Raw genomic sequence first — 16300 nt, 5'->3', positions numbered from 1 at the left:
GATAGGCAGGGGGAGTCAGCCCGAGAGTGCCACACGTGAGGACCAGTGTGTGCCCCTGATCTGGGATGTGTTTCTGTGTGCCTGGGGAAGGATGTGACACATGCAGGCATGCCCCGCCTCCAGGCAGCACCTGTTTAGGGACACAGCTGCAGCCAGGGCCGGGGACATTCTTGGCTGCAGCAATCACGGCCGCCCACAGCAGCTGCCTGGGTGTTTTCCCACGTTCCGATTGTGACGCTGATGCCGGGAAGTCCTGGGGGGCGAGGGAAGAGCCACCTCGGGCCGCTCTGTCACCATCACCTTGCCTCGGCCCCCATCGGCTCGGGTTCAGGGAGCCGATTCAGTACTCTTGTTTTGGTGATCAGTCCAAGAGGGAGAAGCCAATTTCACAGCCAAGGGCTCAAAGTCAAATTTGTTTTGATTTATGGAAGCGTATGCCAAGCTAACAAGAGGAGGTGCGGGTGGGAGCAGAGGACGGGCCCGGGTGGGAGATGCCACCTCCCCCAGCCAGCTCCCATCTGGTAACACGTAGCGGGGTTGGGGGGTGGGTGGGGGGGACAACTTCTGGCTTCATTAGGAAGAAAAAAAGGAGAAGTAGAAGAAGAATTTTTCAAAAAGGTAAAGGAAAGCCGGCCAAAAAATTACTTAAAGGCTTTCTGAAGGCCTCACAGCTCACGGTTCTTGTTCCAAGTAATATAAGACTCGGGGGGTGGGGGTGGGGGAAGAGTTACAGGAAACATATGACAACTAAGCCGAATTCCACTTTATAATAATATTTTTTTTCTCATATAACGTCTTTAATCCAAAGGCCTTAAAACCCTTTACAAATTTGCAATAATTAAGCCTCATTGCATACCCGCGGGGAGGAGGGGTGTCGTTCTGCGCATTTTATATATAAGTGCACTACAGCGCAGAGAGTTTGAAAGAAAATGTTTCCAGAGGCCGCCAACGACAGTGGCCTGCCTGGGTCTCAGAGAAAACCTGGGCCCCGCAGCGGGCATTCCCCTGGGGGCCGCCTGCTCCCCGACAGGCAAAGGGCAGAAGGTAAGAAGCGGTCGGCTAGGGGATGGAAAGGAGAAGAAAGGAAGCGTTTGCTTCCACTGGAGCTTGTCCTTCCCAAGCCACGCCTTCTACAACCGAGGGTGCTTGTCCCTTCCTTGGGGTCTTGGGCGAGAAGGGGCTAACTGGTCAGAGGGGCTGTGGCTTTGTGGCACAAGGTGTCCTATTGTCATCAATCCCTGTGACACACTCAGCGTCTTTGCCCTTCGGTTTCTGCATTTGAAAGAGAGGAATAAAGTTATTCACCCCAAAGCCCTCAAGGACATTACAAACTCTATGCTGCATTTATAAAGGGCTTCCATCGTATTTGGTCCCAAAGCTCGCTGAAGCGAGTGCATCCTGAAGACAGGAACAATTCCTCGCTGCCTGGATGGCGTCCCAGTTTGCTAAGTGCTTTGCTTTTGCTCCCACCAGCCCTGGGTGAGGCCAGGCTTCGAGGACATCTAACTGTCTCATTTTAGCACCCCATTCTTTCGAAGGATGTCACTGATCCAAGAGGTTCTCCCCCACACTCTCGGGGGTGATTGTAAACTATCACCAGCAGAGACTGGTCGTGGCTGGTCTCCACTGGCAAGGGACAGCCGGCCCTCGTAGCCGGACAGCTCACATGTGAAATTGTAATTAATCCACTCGGTTTGAATATTTCAGATCTGTTGTCAACATCAGTAAAACTGAGCTGATAATTCTACCTTACCTACCAGCCAAGTTCACCGGGACCTGTTGGTGGGTGTTTTAGGTTCTCAGACCTTGTCAGACGAGGTCATCTGAACAATGCCTGTTCTTTTTACCCTGTTCCTCTTCTCATCAGCCCCCATTCCTAAATGCTTCTCCCATTTCCTAAATGCTCAAAATACAAAAATCCACAAAACGATACAAGACAGCTAGACTTTGAAAGGAGGTGAGCTGCATAAACAGAGATCTTTGCGCGGTTCTGGAGGACATGAATATCCTGATGGGGTTTGATGTAAGCACAGTTCCCTTTATCTCCTCTCGTTTGGGGACAGGACGAGTTGGGGAGGGAGGGGCCTCCCGGGTTTTCGCCCTCAGTTACTTAGCAGGGAGACGCTTCTCCCGGTGTTCCAGAAGGGAGGGGAGCCCAGTGCGGTTCTGCCACGTGTCACACTGCATCGTGTTGACTCACGGCCAGATCTTGAGAAAAAATTCACACAAGTCAGGAAATTCCCGGCAAATGCTCTCATTTCACTCTCTGCTGACCCTGCAATGACAGCATAGGTAGGGATCAGGCTGGAGGATGTTTTTTAAAGAGGAAAAAAAATCAAGGCATGTCTATTGCTCCTGCAGGCCTGTGGCCGGGCTCAGGGTCCTGCGGGGCCTTCATCTCTGCTGAAGACGCGGAATCCACCTCGAGCCCCCTCGACCCGGAGCAGCTGGGGCTGGTCTGTTTAGTGTTTACTTTTGCAAAACCTCCTCCTCCCACCACCCCTTGGCTTTGTTCCTCTGCGGGGAGCAGCATCCTTGCTTCTGGGCAGAGCAAGATGCCCAAGGCCTCCCTCACTTCCAACGGACAGGGCCAAATTTAGAGTTGGGGTTGCTCATTTGAGCTTTGTGTATAATTGAGCCTGGCGCAAAGGGTTATCATTAGGAGGGACGGCATGAAATGAAGGAAAGAGAAAGCTGGGGCCCAAATTAGAAAAGATTTCCCGAGGGAGAGACACGGCGTCAGGGCCGGGAGGTCTAGTCTCCGGGAGCTCTTAGGAGAAAGTGCTGGGTGTTAAAAGTGCCCGGATGGGCCCTATTAGGGAACCTACTGTGACCTGCCACCTCTTAGGACCATTCGCCTCTCAGTGCCAGGGGGTTATGGTGATAAGTGGCAACAGACACCAGGGGCTAAGTAAGAGCCAGGGTCTGCTCCCAGGGCTGCGTGGAGTGCGAGAGGAACAGGGTTATCTGATTACCAGATGTTTACATGTGCTCAGGGTCAGGCATTGTCACTTTGTCACCCAAGACACTGTGGGTGTTGGAGGATCCTGAGGGATTTCCTCTGCTCTGCCACTGACTTCCTGAACATCCTTGTCTAAAACCTTGCTGCTCATTGCCTTTTATTTATTTATTTATTTATTTTATTTTTGAGACAGAGTCTCACTTTGTTGCCCGGGCTAGAGTGAGTGCCATGGCGTCAGCCTAGCTCACAGCAACCTCAAACTCCTGGGCTCAAGCGATCCTGCTGCCTCAGCCTCCCGAGTAGCTGGGACTACAGGCATGCGCCACCATGCCCGGCTAATTTTTTCTATATATATTAGTTGTCCATTTAATTTCTTTCTATTAATAGTAGAGATGGGGGTCTCGCTCTTGCTCAGGCTGGTTTCGAACTCCTGACCTCGAGCAATCCGCCCACCTCGGCCTCCCAGAGTGCTAGGATTATAGGCGTGAGCCACCGCGCCCGGCCTCATTGCTTTGGGAAATGGGGTATCCTCCTCCCTCCTCCCACGTGCCTCCTCTCCAGATGGGGTGTCCCACTGTTTCCTCGCTCAGTGTGGGTCAAGGGCTTGGCAAGGGTGCAGCGTGAAATAAACCAAGGCAGCTTCTTCTCTGAGATGCCTGTCCCAGCTGGGCTGGCGAGTGGATACGTGCCTGCACATCTGCCACACCTGGCTGCCCTCCAGGGGCGTGAAGAAGGCCCAAGCGAGGCCTGAGCCCCGTGTGGCCGGGCACAGAGCTGCCCGCTTGCCCCGCAGGGCCCCTCCTCCCTCCTCCCGCCTGTCCTGGCCGCCTCCCTCTCCTCCTGTTGACTCACATCTGAGCTGGCAGCGTGGGGCTCCAGTTGTTCCCCCAGTCCCCCCCGCCAGACTGTCTCTGCTCCCCGCATTCCTGGTGGCGTCCTGGCTCCGTGTGACCCCAGGGTTCTAATATTCTTGGGTTCGTTCAGACTACCCAGCTGGCCCTACTCCGGGCTCCCTGGCCTTGTTAAAGCCAAAATGCCGTCTTTTACAACCCGGCTGTTTCCATGTGGCTCTTCAAGCAGCCTGCTGTGCTTTACAAGCGAGATGGCCCCTCTGGTGAGCTCTTCCTCTGGGGGCGGGGGGCCTGGGCTTCAGCAGCGTCCGGACTCTGCCATTGAGTCCTCACAGGTAGTTTTAGAAAAATGAAGTTCAAAGGTGAGTGACCCTCCAGGAGGAAGAATTAAATGGGTTGACCTGGGAACTGTCCAACCCTGGAGGTGTCGGTAAGGAACATAATCTATTTTGAATTTTGCTTTAGGAGCCAGAGTCAGTTACGGTGTAGGAATAGCTTTCTCATTTTTTTTTCTCTCCCTTTCTCCATACTACAAAAATATTCATGCCAAAGAATATGCAGGTTGTATAAACATCTCTTTAAAGCGTACATAAGGATATTATATATAGGCACATATGTTTCCTTCCAAATGGGTGTGTTCCCAGAGATGCATAGAGATATCTTTCACACCCTATATGTAAAAACAGCCAATTTAGGAATTGGCAGAGCCGGCCCTGCCTAAGTGAGTAGAAAAGCTTGGCTCGGGGCTTTACAAACAATCCCATAAAACCCACGCTTACTTTTATTGAATGGTGATGCATGAAAGACCCACGGTGGCCAACATGAACGAGGGGAGCAGCCAACATTCACAGTATTGTCATACAGGGTGGCAGGAAAGTTTCTTTTTGCTGAAATTCAATCTATTCCTAGAAAAAAAATTTTTTTTTGCTTCTAATACTAGTTGGCTAGACTTCACTCCTATGCGCCCTTTTGCTGTAACATCCTTTGAGCTTGTAGCGGTGTGCGAGATGTTACTTTCACATTTGGTCTTCCTGCCTCCAGCCTCACCCCCTCTGGTTGGGCCTCCGCTCTGCCGGCTGCCAGAGTAATCTCTTAAAAGGGCAAATTAAATCTATTACTTTCCTACTTAAAACCCTTTGGTGGCTCCCCATTGCCTGCTAAAATTCAAATTCCTTAGCTTAGCGTAGACAAGCTCTCTCAACCTTCTGTCCTTGCTACCTTTTAAGCCATTCCATGAAGTCCCCCAGCCCCGTGCACCCTACATTCCAGTCATTGCAAACATTCTTTGAGGCCACAATCTTCTAAGCCTTGTGCATTTGCCCATACAATTCCCTCCATCTGCAGTGCCCCTGGGGGTATGAGTGGGACAGTGACAGCAGCCACTCCACAGGGCAAGGGGGACATCGAGCTCATGCAGTAGGGTCGGGGTGAGAAGGTGACTTTGAGCAAGGGTGGATGGAGATGAGGGAGTGAGCATGCAGATAGCCAAGGGAAGAGCATTCCAAGCAATCAGCAAGTGCAAAGGCCCTGGGGTAGGAATGTGCCTGGTCCCTTCAAGGAACAGCTGGAGCAGGGTGAACAATAAAGGGGCAGGGGTTGGTGGTTAGAAATCTGGCCGAGGCACATGGGGCCTTTATACGGAAAAAATTCCCACCCTCTGTCTGTGGCCAGTGGTGCCAGTGGGAATGTGTGGCCCCGAGGAGCTTGGCTGTGAAAGGCTTAGAGGGTTGTAATCACTTTGATTATGAATTCAGAATGGCTCTAAATGTGGTTCCAAAAGTCTCAGGCTCTCAAGCTTACTTTCTTACAAACCGCACCCACACAGTTCAATGGAGTTATTTCAGTCGAATATTTCACCCTGGTGACTGAGAAAAGAAACACATCTTTGAGGGTGCATTAATGTTTAGGGTCCGGGCCTGGGCGATCACTGCCCATCCTCAGGGGCCTCTTGGTGTGTTTACCCCACACCTGACCTATAATGTCAACAGCAGTTTATTTGATTAGCTCATTCTATTCTCATGTGATGGACATTTATGGAAGTGCCATATGTAGATCTTCTTTCAAGAGCTTGGACAAAACTGTGAATTAATTAAGGCGTCACGCCTCCCCCTCCCCTTTTTTATTGTGGTTAAGCATAATATACGACATTTTACTATTTTTGCCAAAATTCACCATTTTAGCCATTTTTAGGTATACAGTTCTATGGCATTAAGTACATTCACATTTTTGTGCAACCATCACCACCGTCCATTTCCAGAACTTTCTTATCCTCCCCAGCTGAAACTCTGCCTCCTTAAGCACTAACTCCCCATTCCTTCTCCCCAGCCCCTGGCCAACACTATTCTACTTTCTGCCTCTACGAATTTGATCACTCTGGGAACTTCATACAAGAAGAATCATACAATATTTTGTAAATTGGCCTTGTGACTGGTTTACTTCACTTAGCATAATGTCTTCAAGGTTTATTCATGTTGCAGCATGTATCAAAACGTCCTTCCTGTTTAGAACTGAATGACATTCCATTGTATGTGTTTTGTTCATCTTTTCATTCATCGGTGGACACCTGGGCTTCTTCCACCTTTTGGCTTTTGTGAATAACGCTGCTATGAGCACAGGTTTGCAGGCGTCTGCTTTCACTTCGTCTTCCTTCTTTAAAGGTGCTCCTCCAGCAGGGGTGCCCTTTGGCTGCTTGAATCAGTCCGTGTGGTCCTTCTCCCTCCCAGTGACTCTGCTCCTCTGATAACGAAGGAGTCCTCTCATTAGCTCAGCCCTCTGCAACCAGGAAATCAGAGGCAGGACGATTTACACAGAAGTAAACAGGTGACGACTTTTCCGATGTCACTCCTTGGGAAGTTGCTGGCACCACTGGAGATAGAGACCAGGGATTTCCCCAGGGCTGGGCCTTCTAACCCTCAGATGGTGGCCCCCCAGGGAGCTGAGGCTACAGAAGACGGGCAGTATCCTGCCTGGGAGAATCAGTGGGCACCTCCCGGCCAGGCCTCCTGGGCCTGTCTTCAGAGGTCCCAGCCCCTTGGCTGTAGCGGAGCCTGGGTGAAGCCAAGGCCATGGTTTTGGCTCTCCCCTCGTGCCCCAGCCCACCCCATTCAGTAGGGTGCACTGCTACTGGGTGCACTGCTACAGCTGGCCTAAACAGCACTTGAACTTGAACAAAAGAAATGAAAATTGCAAAAGAAATTTATTTAAAAAAAATTCACATGCTTTCAAAATAGAAGAGCCCCAAACAAGAGAGTGGAATCAACATGAACTAGCGTCCGCCGGAATCATCCAGGTACAGATCACAATGTGGGTCTCGTCAGCCATCCAAATCCTGCGAGCCTCAGTTTCTCCACTTGCAAATGAATATAGGGTCGTTAAATGAGAAAACATGGAAATTTCTTTTGTTGAGCAACCCTAGCTGCATATTAGAATCACCTGGGGAGCTTTTAAAATCTAGAATGCCTGGGCACCCCACCCCACCCTCAGATCCTTAATGAATTGGTTCAGGGCACTAACAGTGTTTAGAAAGCTCCCCAGGTGATTATAATGTGCAGTCAAGGTGGAAAATAACTGGCCTAGGGTATAGCAGACCCTCCACAGATGCTAGTCCTCCTTCTCAGCCCTCCATCCATGCCTGCAAAAACTCTGTAAAGCACATGACTTCCTTCACACGGAACAGACTTTGGCACCGGCTGCCTCGATTCATGTCCCCGCTTTGTGCCAGTGACCAGGCACCTGCTGTAGCTTAGCCTCAGTTTCCTCAGTGGTAAGGTGGGACCAGTAACAGAGTCCACTCATAGTTTTTCCGTGAAGAGGAAACGCACGGCTTGGAGTTAGAAGGTGCCCAATAAATGTCTGCTCTTATTGTGAGCATGGTCATTGTCAAGTCAGGAGTCCTGTTGCCTCCACTACAGCCAGCTCCTCTCACCTCCTCCCTCCCCAAACCCCAGACCAGAGAAACCAGCCCCCTTTCCCTGCAGAGGTTGGCCCCTTCCAGCTCTCCTGCAGAGCCACGTTCCTCGGAGATGCCTGGTGGGAACTTGGGATCAGATTGAGTCAGAGGTATTTGCAGACTTGACTCACCAGGTCTTAAAACCAAAAGATTGCCCTGTGGGTCTCATGACGTTCCTGGAAAAGAAAAGAAGTGCATAGTATTGGGCTGAGTTCATCAGACACTCGGCCCTCGCTTTCGTACGCCGGTGGCTCTGAAGGGAGCAGGCTGCGACCCAGCCAAGTCTGGGCCATCAAAGGCGAGGGCCTGGCTGCAGTGCTGAAAGATGCTGCTTCTCCCGTGGACAAGTCTCGTCCTCTTTCCCCAGACCTCTTCTCCTCTAGCCCCCCAAGGCTGCAGAGTTTTTTTCTCCTCCCTCCAGGTTCCTGGGAATATGTTTCCAAGGGCTGCCTCTGGTGAGGTGTCTCAGAGCTGAGCTATGCTGGAGGGCTGGGTGTGGGCTGGGAAGGGGCCACCCAGACTCCAGAGAACAAGAAAGGGAAAGTTCCCCTTCTGGAGCCAGGATTTCTGGAAACTTGCACTGAAGCAGCAGTCAGGCAGGGCACCCGTGTCTCTGATGCCTTCTTCCCCTCCCCCACATCCCTGCCAATATCACTTCCACATCCCAGCTGTCTCTAGAATCTGTCTAGCTCTATGCATCTCCAGAGCCACCACCCCAGCAAAAGCCACTGTCATTTTGTAATTTCTTATGTGCAACCTCAATCTCCTAACTGCTCCTACTTTGTCTACCCCTGTCTTCCTCATTCCATTCCTCCACCCTGCCACCAGCAGGCAGGTGAACTTTTCAAAATACAAAACTGATCATCTCTCTCAAGTTTAAAACCTTTTAAAAGCTTTTCATTGCTCTTAGGGTAAAGGCAAAACTTCTTAAGTCCAACAAGGCCGTGCATATCGGAATTGGGTTTGGCTATGAGTGACGGAGAACCCAAGTTAGAAGGGGTTTGAATAGATGACGATTTCATTTTCTCATATGAAGAGTCTGCAGTCGAACCAGCTGGGATTAGCACAAACAGCGTCTCAGATTCGTGGAGGACTCAGGCTGCTTGAGTTTTCTGCTCTGTCATCTTCAGTCTGTGGTTTTCCTCACAGTACAATAAGGCTACTTGAGGTCTGGCCATTGCAAGCAAATCCCAGGCCACAGGAACTTGCACACAACACTTCTATTTGCATCCTTCTGTGCAAAATGTAGTTACATGGCTACAGCTAGCTGAAAGAGAGGCTAGAACATGTAACCTTTATTCTTAGTGGTCATGGCCCAGCTAAACAGGAGGAAGAGGGGAAGATAGATATTGGGTGACAACTGGCAGTGTACATCATATGCTGCTCTTCTCTTGAGCCTCACTGCACTTCATGCCTCCTTCCCCTATCTCTCTGTCACACTGGCTTTCTCCAGGAGCCCCAAACATTTGCAATGCTCCCTCCTGCCACAGGTCCTGGCTTCTGCACCAACGCTGTCTCTCCTCGCTTCCTACTTAAACTACAAATCCTTTAGAACTCTGCTCACGTAGAATTCCCTCAGGGAAACTTCCTGGATTAGGTCAAACTCTCCCATTCAGGGTTTGTACCCCTCATCTTGTGTGTTTAGTTTACATAACATGCAGATTGTGTTATTGTTGCAATTTGTCTCGTGTAATTATTTTTTGCCCCCATGATGAGGGCAGGGCTTAGGTCTGGTTTTGTACACTACATCCTGCCTGGCACATTGTAAGTGCTCAGTAAATATTTGTTGAGTCAATCAATGAACAAATTTAGCTATTACCTGAAATGCATTAAAAAAGGCTTAGGCAAAGGGTTTTCTTGGGGCAAGTGGTAGGGAGTGGCTGAGAGGGCTTGGGAGATGCAGTAGAGCAAAGGGAGAATTCTAAATAACCCGTTCCAATCTAGCAGGCTGCAGGTGTGGAGGAGAAAACTGGAACTCAGGAGCCCCCATAGCTGGGCCACTGCCTGGGGACAGAAGTGGTTAGGTGCCGGGTATATCTTGAAGGTAGAGCTGACAACAATTGCCAGCAGGTTGCACGTGGGGTTAGGGAAAGAGAGGGTTAGTCTCTAACTCAAGGGTTAGTCTTGGGTGTTTGGCTGGACAAACGGAAGGACATTGACTGAGAAGAGGGAGACAGTGACAGGAGCAGGTTTTAGGAAGATGGTCTGAAGGGTTTATTTGCAAAAGGGTCACAGGTTGCCACAGCACACTTCACCTCCTCCCTAGGCATCGCCCAGAGGAAGCCTCAGCTCCAGGCTGGTGGCGTCAGTGGTGACAATGAATGCCAAATGGGCATAAAAAAAGGTAAAAAATAATCTGGCCTTTCACGGTGCATAGTTGCCAGCTGAGAGATGATTCAGCGATGAGATCGAAGACAAAGTGGTCAGAGGACCTTGACCTCAGGCTCGGTAGGAAGCAGTCACTCTCTGCTAAAGCTAGGTCAGTGACGAAGGAAGACATATCTGAGCATGGTCACTGTGCAAACTCAGAGAAGTGTAATCCCATCACATTCCTAACATCTCCATGTATTTTCTCCCAATCTTTATTATGCACAATGTTCTATAAGCAGTTGAGCTCATCTGCTTAATATGATTTGGTCATTTCCTTTCCTCGCTAAACAGCACAGCACATATTTCTAAGTTGCTCCCCCGGACAGGCTGCCTTGATCTACTTGACCACGAAGAGCATCTTAGAATGCCTCCCGGCGATCTTGTCCACAACGAGTGTTGGCATGAGAACACTTTGCAAATTTTGCAAGTGAAAAAAATAGTTATTCGTTATTATCTTAATTTGCAGTTCTTTTATTTCTAGAGAGACTGAGCACTTCTCAAATGCTTGTTACCGACATTTTTTTCCCCAAAAAAGTAGCTTTTGCAAAGATATTTCTGGGCTTGGAATAGGAACCAGAATTACTGAAATTTAGTTAAAGCTCACTTCAGGAAGTAGCATCCCCTCAAAAATGAGAGAGAGAGAGAGTATGTGTGTGTGTGTGAGGGAGGTGGGGTGGGGGGCAATGGGGAGAGGAAGGTGTGCTGTGGCAAAAAGTTTGGACTTAATTATTGGGTGACAATGGTTCACAGCCCGGACTCTAGTCCGCCTTGCTGAGGGTGGGGCTCAAAGCTTTATGAGCAAATCTGTGCTAACTAAATGGCTGGTGGTGTCTGCTGTGCAGCTCTTTTGGATTTCTGCCTCAGTCTGATCTGCCAGCCAGGCCTTGGCATGCACCGAGAGGGAACGGACAAGGCGAGGGCTGCAGCCCTGCGTGTTCCTTCACGCAGGGACCCTGTCTGGCTTGGCTGTGTCTGAGAGCTTAGTTCAGTACCTGGTGGCACACAGTAGGCCCATAGTACATATTTGTTCTGTGACTAAATGCTTGGGAGCCTGAAGGGATGACTGGGAGAAAGGAGGCTCTGTTCGCTCCTGTCTCAGTTCTTTCTCAGCTGTGTCACTAAATGGCAAGTCCCTTTCTCCCACTGGGCTCTTATTTCCACATTTTAAGCCGTTAATCCAAACAGCAAAGATTCCTTCTAACGCTGAAGTTCTGTGAAAACACTTAACTCATCCTTGCTTTAGTTTCCTCATCTATGAAATAGGCAAGATGAAATGTTGACCTCCTAGAAGATTGCCAAATAAAATACAGGGTGCACAGTTAAATTTGAATATCAGAAAAATAAGGATTTTTAAAAGTATAAGTCTGTCCCAGATATTGCCTGAGATCCACGCACAAGTACAGCACTGAATGAGCAAATGACATGTGGCTGGCTCAGTGTGTTGCGTTTGGAGGTATGTTTCTAGACTGATGATGATTATATGGTATTCAGTTAGCAAGTATTTACTGAGCATCTACTACATGGCAGGCACTGTTTAGGTCCTGGTGATACAGCAGAGTATGAAATAAGTAATGTCCCTGTTATCATTGGGCTTACATTCTAGCTAACAAAAATGTGCATAAAATATCAGGTGGTCATAACAGAAGACTAGAGAAGCAGGCTAAGGATCAGAGACCATGTGAGGACAAGGGAGGGAATTAAAGAGTCTAATTAACTCAACCCTTTGTATCTGACAGCCCACAACCTCCATAAAGAACAGTGCTTGTACAGCAAGACCTTGATACTGTTTTGTAGAAATCCCCAAAGATGCATAAAAATGATGTCATTGATTCAAAAAACTCATGTACCAAATCTCGGATAAAATGAGCAATTGCTTGGATGGAAGAGAGACCTATAAATCATTTAGCCCAGACTTTAGCTGAGCTAGGGCTGCAACCAAGTTTCCTGCCAGCCAGGAGAAAGTTCTAGGAGGTGATGTACTTGTTAAAAAAGGTGCTCTGTTTTTCAATTCTGTTCCCTAGTCCGGTTGGGTTGAGTCCTGACAGCTTTTTGATGTGCTTTGAAGTTTTAGCTAAAACAGTGAAGGGTTTTCCTCTGTAAGACGTCTTCATCCCCGCTTAGCCAGTGCTCTTTTGTCCAAGGTTTTGCTGGGGCTTGTTAAGTCAATGCCAGTAAATGCTACCTCTCTGTACCCCTGGCAGACCAGAGAAGTCGTCAGAATCATTGCTATTACCAGCTTCCTGATCGTATTAGGCTTCCGGGTTGCTTCTGCCCTAGAATGTTCTGTGTGCCTCCCTTGATTTCATTTTACACATTAAACTTCTATTTGATTTAATATAGAGGTCTCTCGTCTGCTACAAGAATTGGATGTGCAAAGCTCATTACTATCTTTCTTAACTAAAATCAAGCGTTTGTGGAGTCTCTCCTTTTATCATTTTCAACTCACAGTAGTTATGTTCTTAGAAGTGGCCATGATGATTGGTTTATAAAAGAAGATAATCACAGAAACCTGGGGAAATTCAGTGTTGGCGGAGGGGAGGCAGGTTTGTGAAAGTCAAATAGCAGAAAGCACCCATGAAATTCCCTATCAGAGAAGTTCCCAGGCACATTGGTGGCTTCTCCTCAATGGCTGTCACCTGAGGAATAATTGCCTCTCTGGTCCCTTCAGACAAAATTCCCACGCAAACTGGACATCCAGACATCTGGGGCCCTGGGAGCTCTGTGAGAACGTTCTTGGGCGCTGAAGTCAGGATGGACGAGGGACCAAGCTCTCGCCAGATGACTAGGGCTTCTCTGAGTCTCAGCCAAACACCAAGATGAAGGAAGAGCTCCCCCGCGAAGAGGGTGAGAACACACATGTCCACACTCGGAGGGGCGTGTGTTTACTCACTGGTTCTTGCATCCTGTCACCCTCCCCAAGATAATGAGCTGAGGTCCCCGAGCAAGTTCTGCCTTTGAAAAGCCTGGAATCCCCAAAGGGCAGGGCATCAGGGTGGGCACCCAGACAGACAAAGCAGACACCCTAGCTGGAACTCGGAGAGAAGCCTCAGAGATCTGGCTCTCGTAAGACTCAGAACTGCTTCCAGGGAGAGCATGGACCATCTGCCCAGAGGCGTAGAACAGGGTGGCTGGGGTGGCTGGGTTAAGGTGGTTTGCATTAATGTGGAGCCTTTGATCTGAGGTTGGTAAGCCGGGCTACCATACCCGGAAACAAAGAGCCACCGCCCACTTTCTATCTGCAGGCTCAAGGGATTAGGGGAGAACTGAGGAAAGCAGATTCGTAAAGTGCTTCCAGGTCTAGTGCGGCCCACTGTGAACTTTAGATCAATGCTTCAAGCTGGAAATTTTTGAAGGCAGATTGATCCGTCCTGAAAGGTCCCGAAAGGTCACTGGGTCCAATCTTCTTGTATGGATGCGGAGATGAAACCAAATCCCCAAGGAAGGGACAGGGACAGAGCTTGCCCAAGGCCCCATGGCATTTTCTGGCAGAGCAAGAATCAGCGCTAAGGTCTTCTGGCTCCTGACACTGAACTCTTTCCCCTTCACCCGGAGAGCCAGGCTCTGCTCCGGCAGGGGAGGGTCCGTCGTCTGTCTGACCGTTCTGCTTCTGAGGATCTTGGGGAAGGAAGCTCTTGTCACAGTCTTCACCTACTGCCCCTGTCCAGATTGCCGCCAAGAAAGGGGCAGCTTCATCCCCTGCCTGGAACTCCCTCTCTGTCTTCATGCCCTTGCTACCTCTTCTACACCCAGCAGAGATCCTGTCCACCAGGATGCCTTCTTGGACTTCGTGATCTTCTATTTCCCCCAATTCCTGTCCTCTGTACCAACCTCCCCACTCTGTTCTTGAGGCATTAACTGCTTATAGAATCCACTAGGTCGCAAGCGCCTAGCGGGAGGAAATAAAGTCTCCCCTTCTTACTCGTTTCCTAAGCACCTAGCATGCAGCTGGGCATACGGTTGGCACTCCATAAATGCGCACAGGCATGCATGCCTGAGTGACCCTTTCTCGTTTCTTCCTTCACAGATTCAGAGCCCAGTACCTTGGACTCCCAGTCTTCGACCACCTTGTTCCTCTCCTCGGAGGAGCCGGGCCCCTCCACCGCCGCGCTGCCGTCTCCCTCCTCCTCCTGCGAGCCGCAGGCCTTTTCCCCGGGGCCCGCGGTGCTGCCCCCGCTGCTGCCCCCGCCGCCCGCGGCCGCGCCCCCCGCCCCCGGCGGCCCCCGGCGCGCAGGCCTCTACTCGGTCGTCGCCTCTTCCCCGGAGGCCGCCCCGCGCCTCCTCGACTGGCTGCCCGGCTGCCCCTCGACCTCGTCGCCCGGCGGCGCTCGCGGGGATGAGCGGGAGCGGCCGCCGCCTGTCCTGGCGCCCGCCCAGGGCCCGGAAAGGGGCCGCGCCCCGCGCCCGGGGGGCGCAGCGGGCAGGGAGGACGGCGCTGAGGATCCGGGCGCCTCCCCGCCGCCCAGCGTCCCGCCCGCCGCCGCCGCCCCGAGCCTGGAGGCCAACGTCGGGGACATCCTGGTGGAGCTGCGGACGATGAACGGCCACCTGGGCGTCATAGCGCGGGCCCTCACCAAACTGGCCTCGTCCCTGGGGCCCCAGCCCCAGCCCCTGCCGGACGCCCCGGATGCCAGCTAATGGAGCTTGGCGGGGCCCGGCCGCCCGGGGACAAGGGGGTCCCTGAGTGCACCAGACACCCCCTCACCCTCCCCGAAGGGCCGAGCGCGCCCAGAAGAGCGAGCGCTCTGCTCAGCCCACTTAGCGCCCCGGCGCCCCCAGCATCACACTCTTCCTCGGCTCTCTCACTCACGATGCCTCCTCCTCCGGGCGCCCCTGGCCCCTGGAGACCGTGGCTGGACCATGGGAGAGATGCTTCGAGAACCATCCTTGCACCTCCCACTCCGGTGACCTCTTTGAGTGAGCTGGCGGGAGGGCGAGCGCAGCGAGGGCAGCTCGGGCTTTCCTCGCTGGGGGTGTTGACGGTGTGTGATCTCTGCTGACTCTCACACGTTTCTTTTTAAAAATATTTTTGGAAAAATAAATTTATTTTTTTTTCTCATTATAACCACATTTCAAGAAGGTGGAAAAATAGAGAAGTGAAAAAAAAATCGATGTCTTTGGGGAAAAAAAAGGAGGGTATTTAAGTATTTCTTATGAATAAGAAAGTATTTTGTGTAAGGAATAAAATTTTTATGTCCACTTTCTGGGCGTGGGGCTCTCTCTGCCACTTTTCTTCCTTTGCACGGCCCCTTCGTTTTGCTCTTAAGTTGCTTGTCCTCCTTCTTTCCTCTTTGAGTCTTATTTCAACTTTTCTCATACTTGTAAAGAACAAGCTTCCAATGGTTCTCTCGATTCTTTTCTAAAATTCCCAGATCTCCCTAAATTTGGTAAATCCACCCCTTTCCTCTGGACTCGAGTGGGAGCCGAGTTGCAGAGTGACTGGGCGATGCGGAGGGAGCCAGCATCCCTGGCCTCTTAGGCGCTGCTAGTGTCACCACCCTCCCCAGTTGTGACAACCAAAAATGTTTCCAGACTTTGCTAATGTCCCTTGGTTGAGACCCACTGACCTATGCAGTATCTCAAAGATTTGGGATAACCCACAGCTTCCCAGGGTCTGGCTTCCTGTACTGGGGCAGGGCTCTTCTCACCTTCCTATTGGAATTAAAATTTTAATAAAGTGTGCTCATTTTGCCAGAAGCAAACACGCTGCTCTTTTCCCAGAGACAAACCAAAGGTCTGAAGCCACATTGCACAGAGTCAAATCCCATCTGGGAGCATTCATTTGCAGGGCTCATGGCTGCTGTGCTGGGGCTGGGGACAGCCTGGTCTCTGCAGCTGTGTGCACCTCCAGTGCCTCTCAGACTTCCAGGTGCAGGAGTTACCTGGAGAGCTGGTGGAGATGGAGGTTCTGATTCAGTAGCTGGGGGGGTGTGTGTGTGTGCTGAGATTCAGTATTTCTAATCTCAACTCCAGGAAGATGGTGATGCTACTGATCCTCGGCATACTTTGAGTAGCAAGTGAGTAAGGAGCGGTTGTCTGCTCTGGGATTTGGGTTGCCCCTGGTCCCCAGGAACTTCTGCTTATCTTTGTACCCCACAGCTGCCTAGATTCCTGAACCTTTAACCAACACTTTTAGTGCATCTCTTTGGGGGATTTTTTTATTTTATTTTA

The 16300-nt window shown here is 50.6% G+C and overlaps 1 long non-coding RNA gene across 1 annotated transcript; it reads right to left on the bottom strand.

The window, feature by feature from the left end:
• Positions 1–7041: 7041 nt before the first annotated feature.
• On the bottom strand, positions 7042–15022 carry LOC142870899 (uncharacterized). Its single transcript, XR_012919221.1, has 3 exons — positions 14940–15022; positions 7894–7938; positions 7042–7162 (listed from the first exon to the last, which is right to left on the bottom strand). It is a non-coding gene; the product is annotated as an uncharacterized LOC142870899 (long non-coding RNA).
• Between the last annotated feature and the right edge of the window lie 1278 nt (positions 15023–16300).

This window comes from Microcebus murinus, chromosome 5 (genome assembly GCF_040939455.1).
Source record: "Microcebus murinus isolate Inina chromosome 5, M.murinus_Inina_mat1.0, whole genome shotgun sequence".
NCBI lineage: Eukaryota > Metazoa > Chordata > Mammalia > Primates > Cheirogaleidae > Microcebus > Microcebus murinus.
Note: the sequence above shows the minus strand (reverse complement) of the source record. Positions and strands in the feature narration are given on the sequence as shown.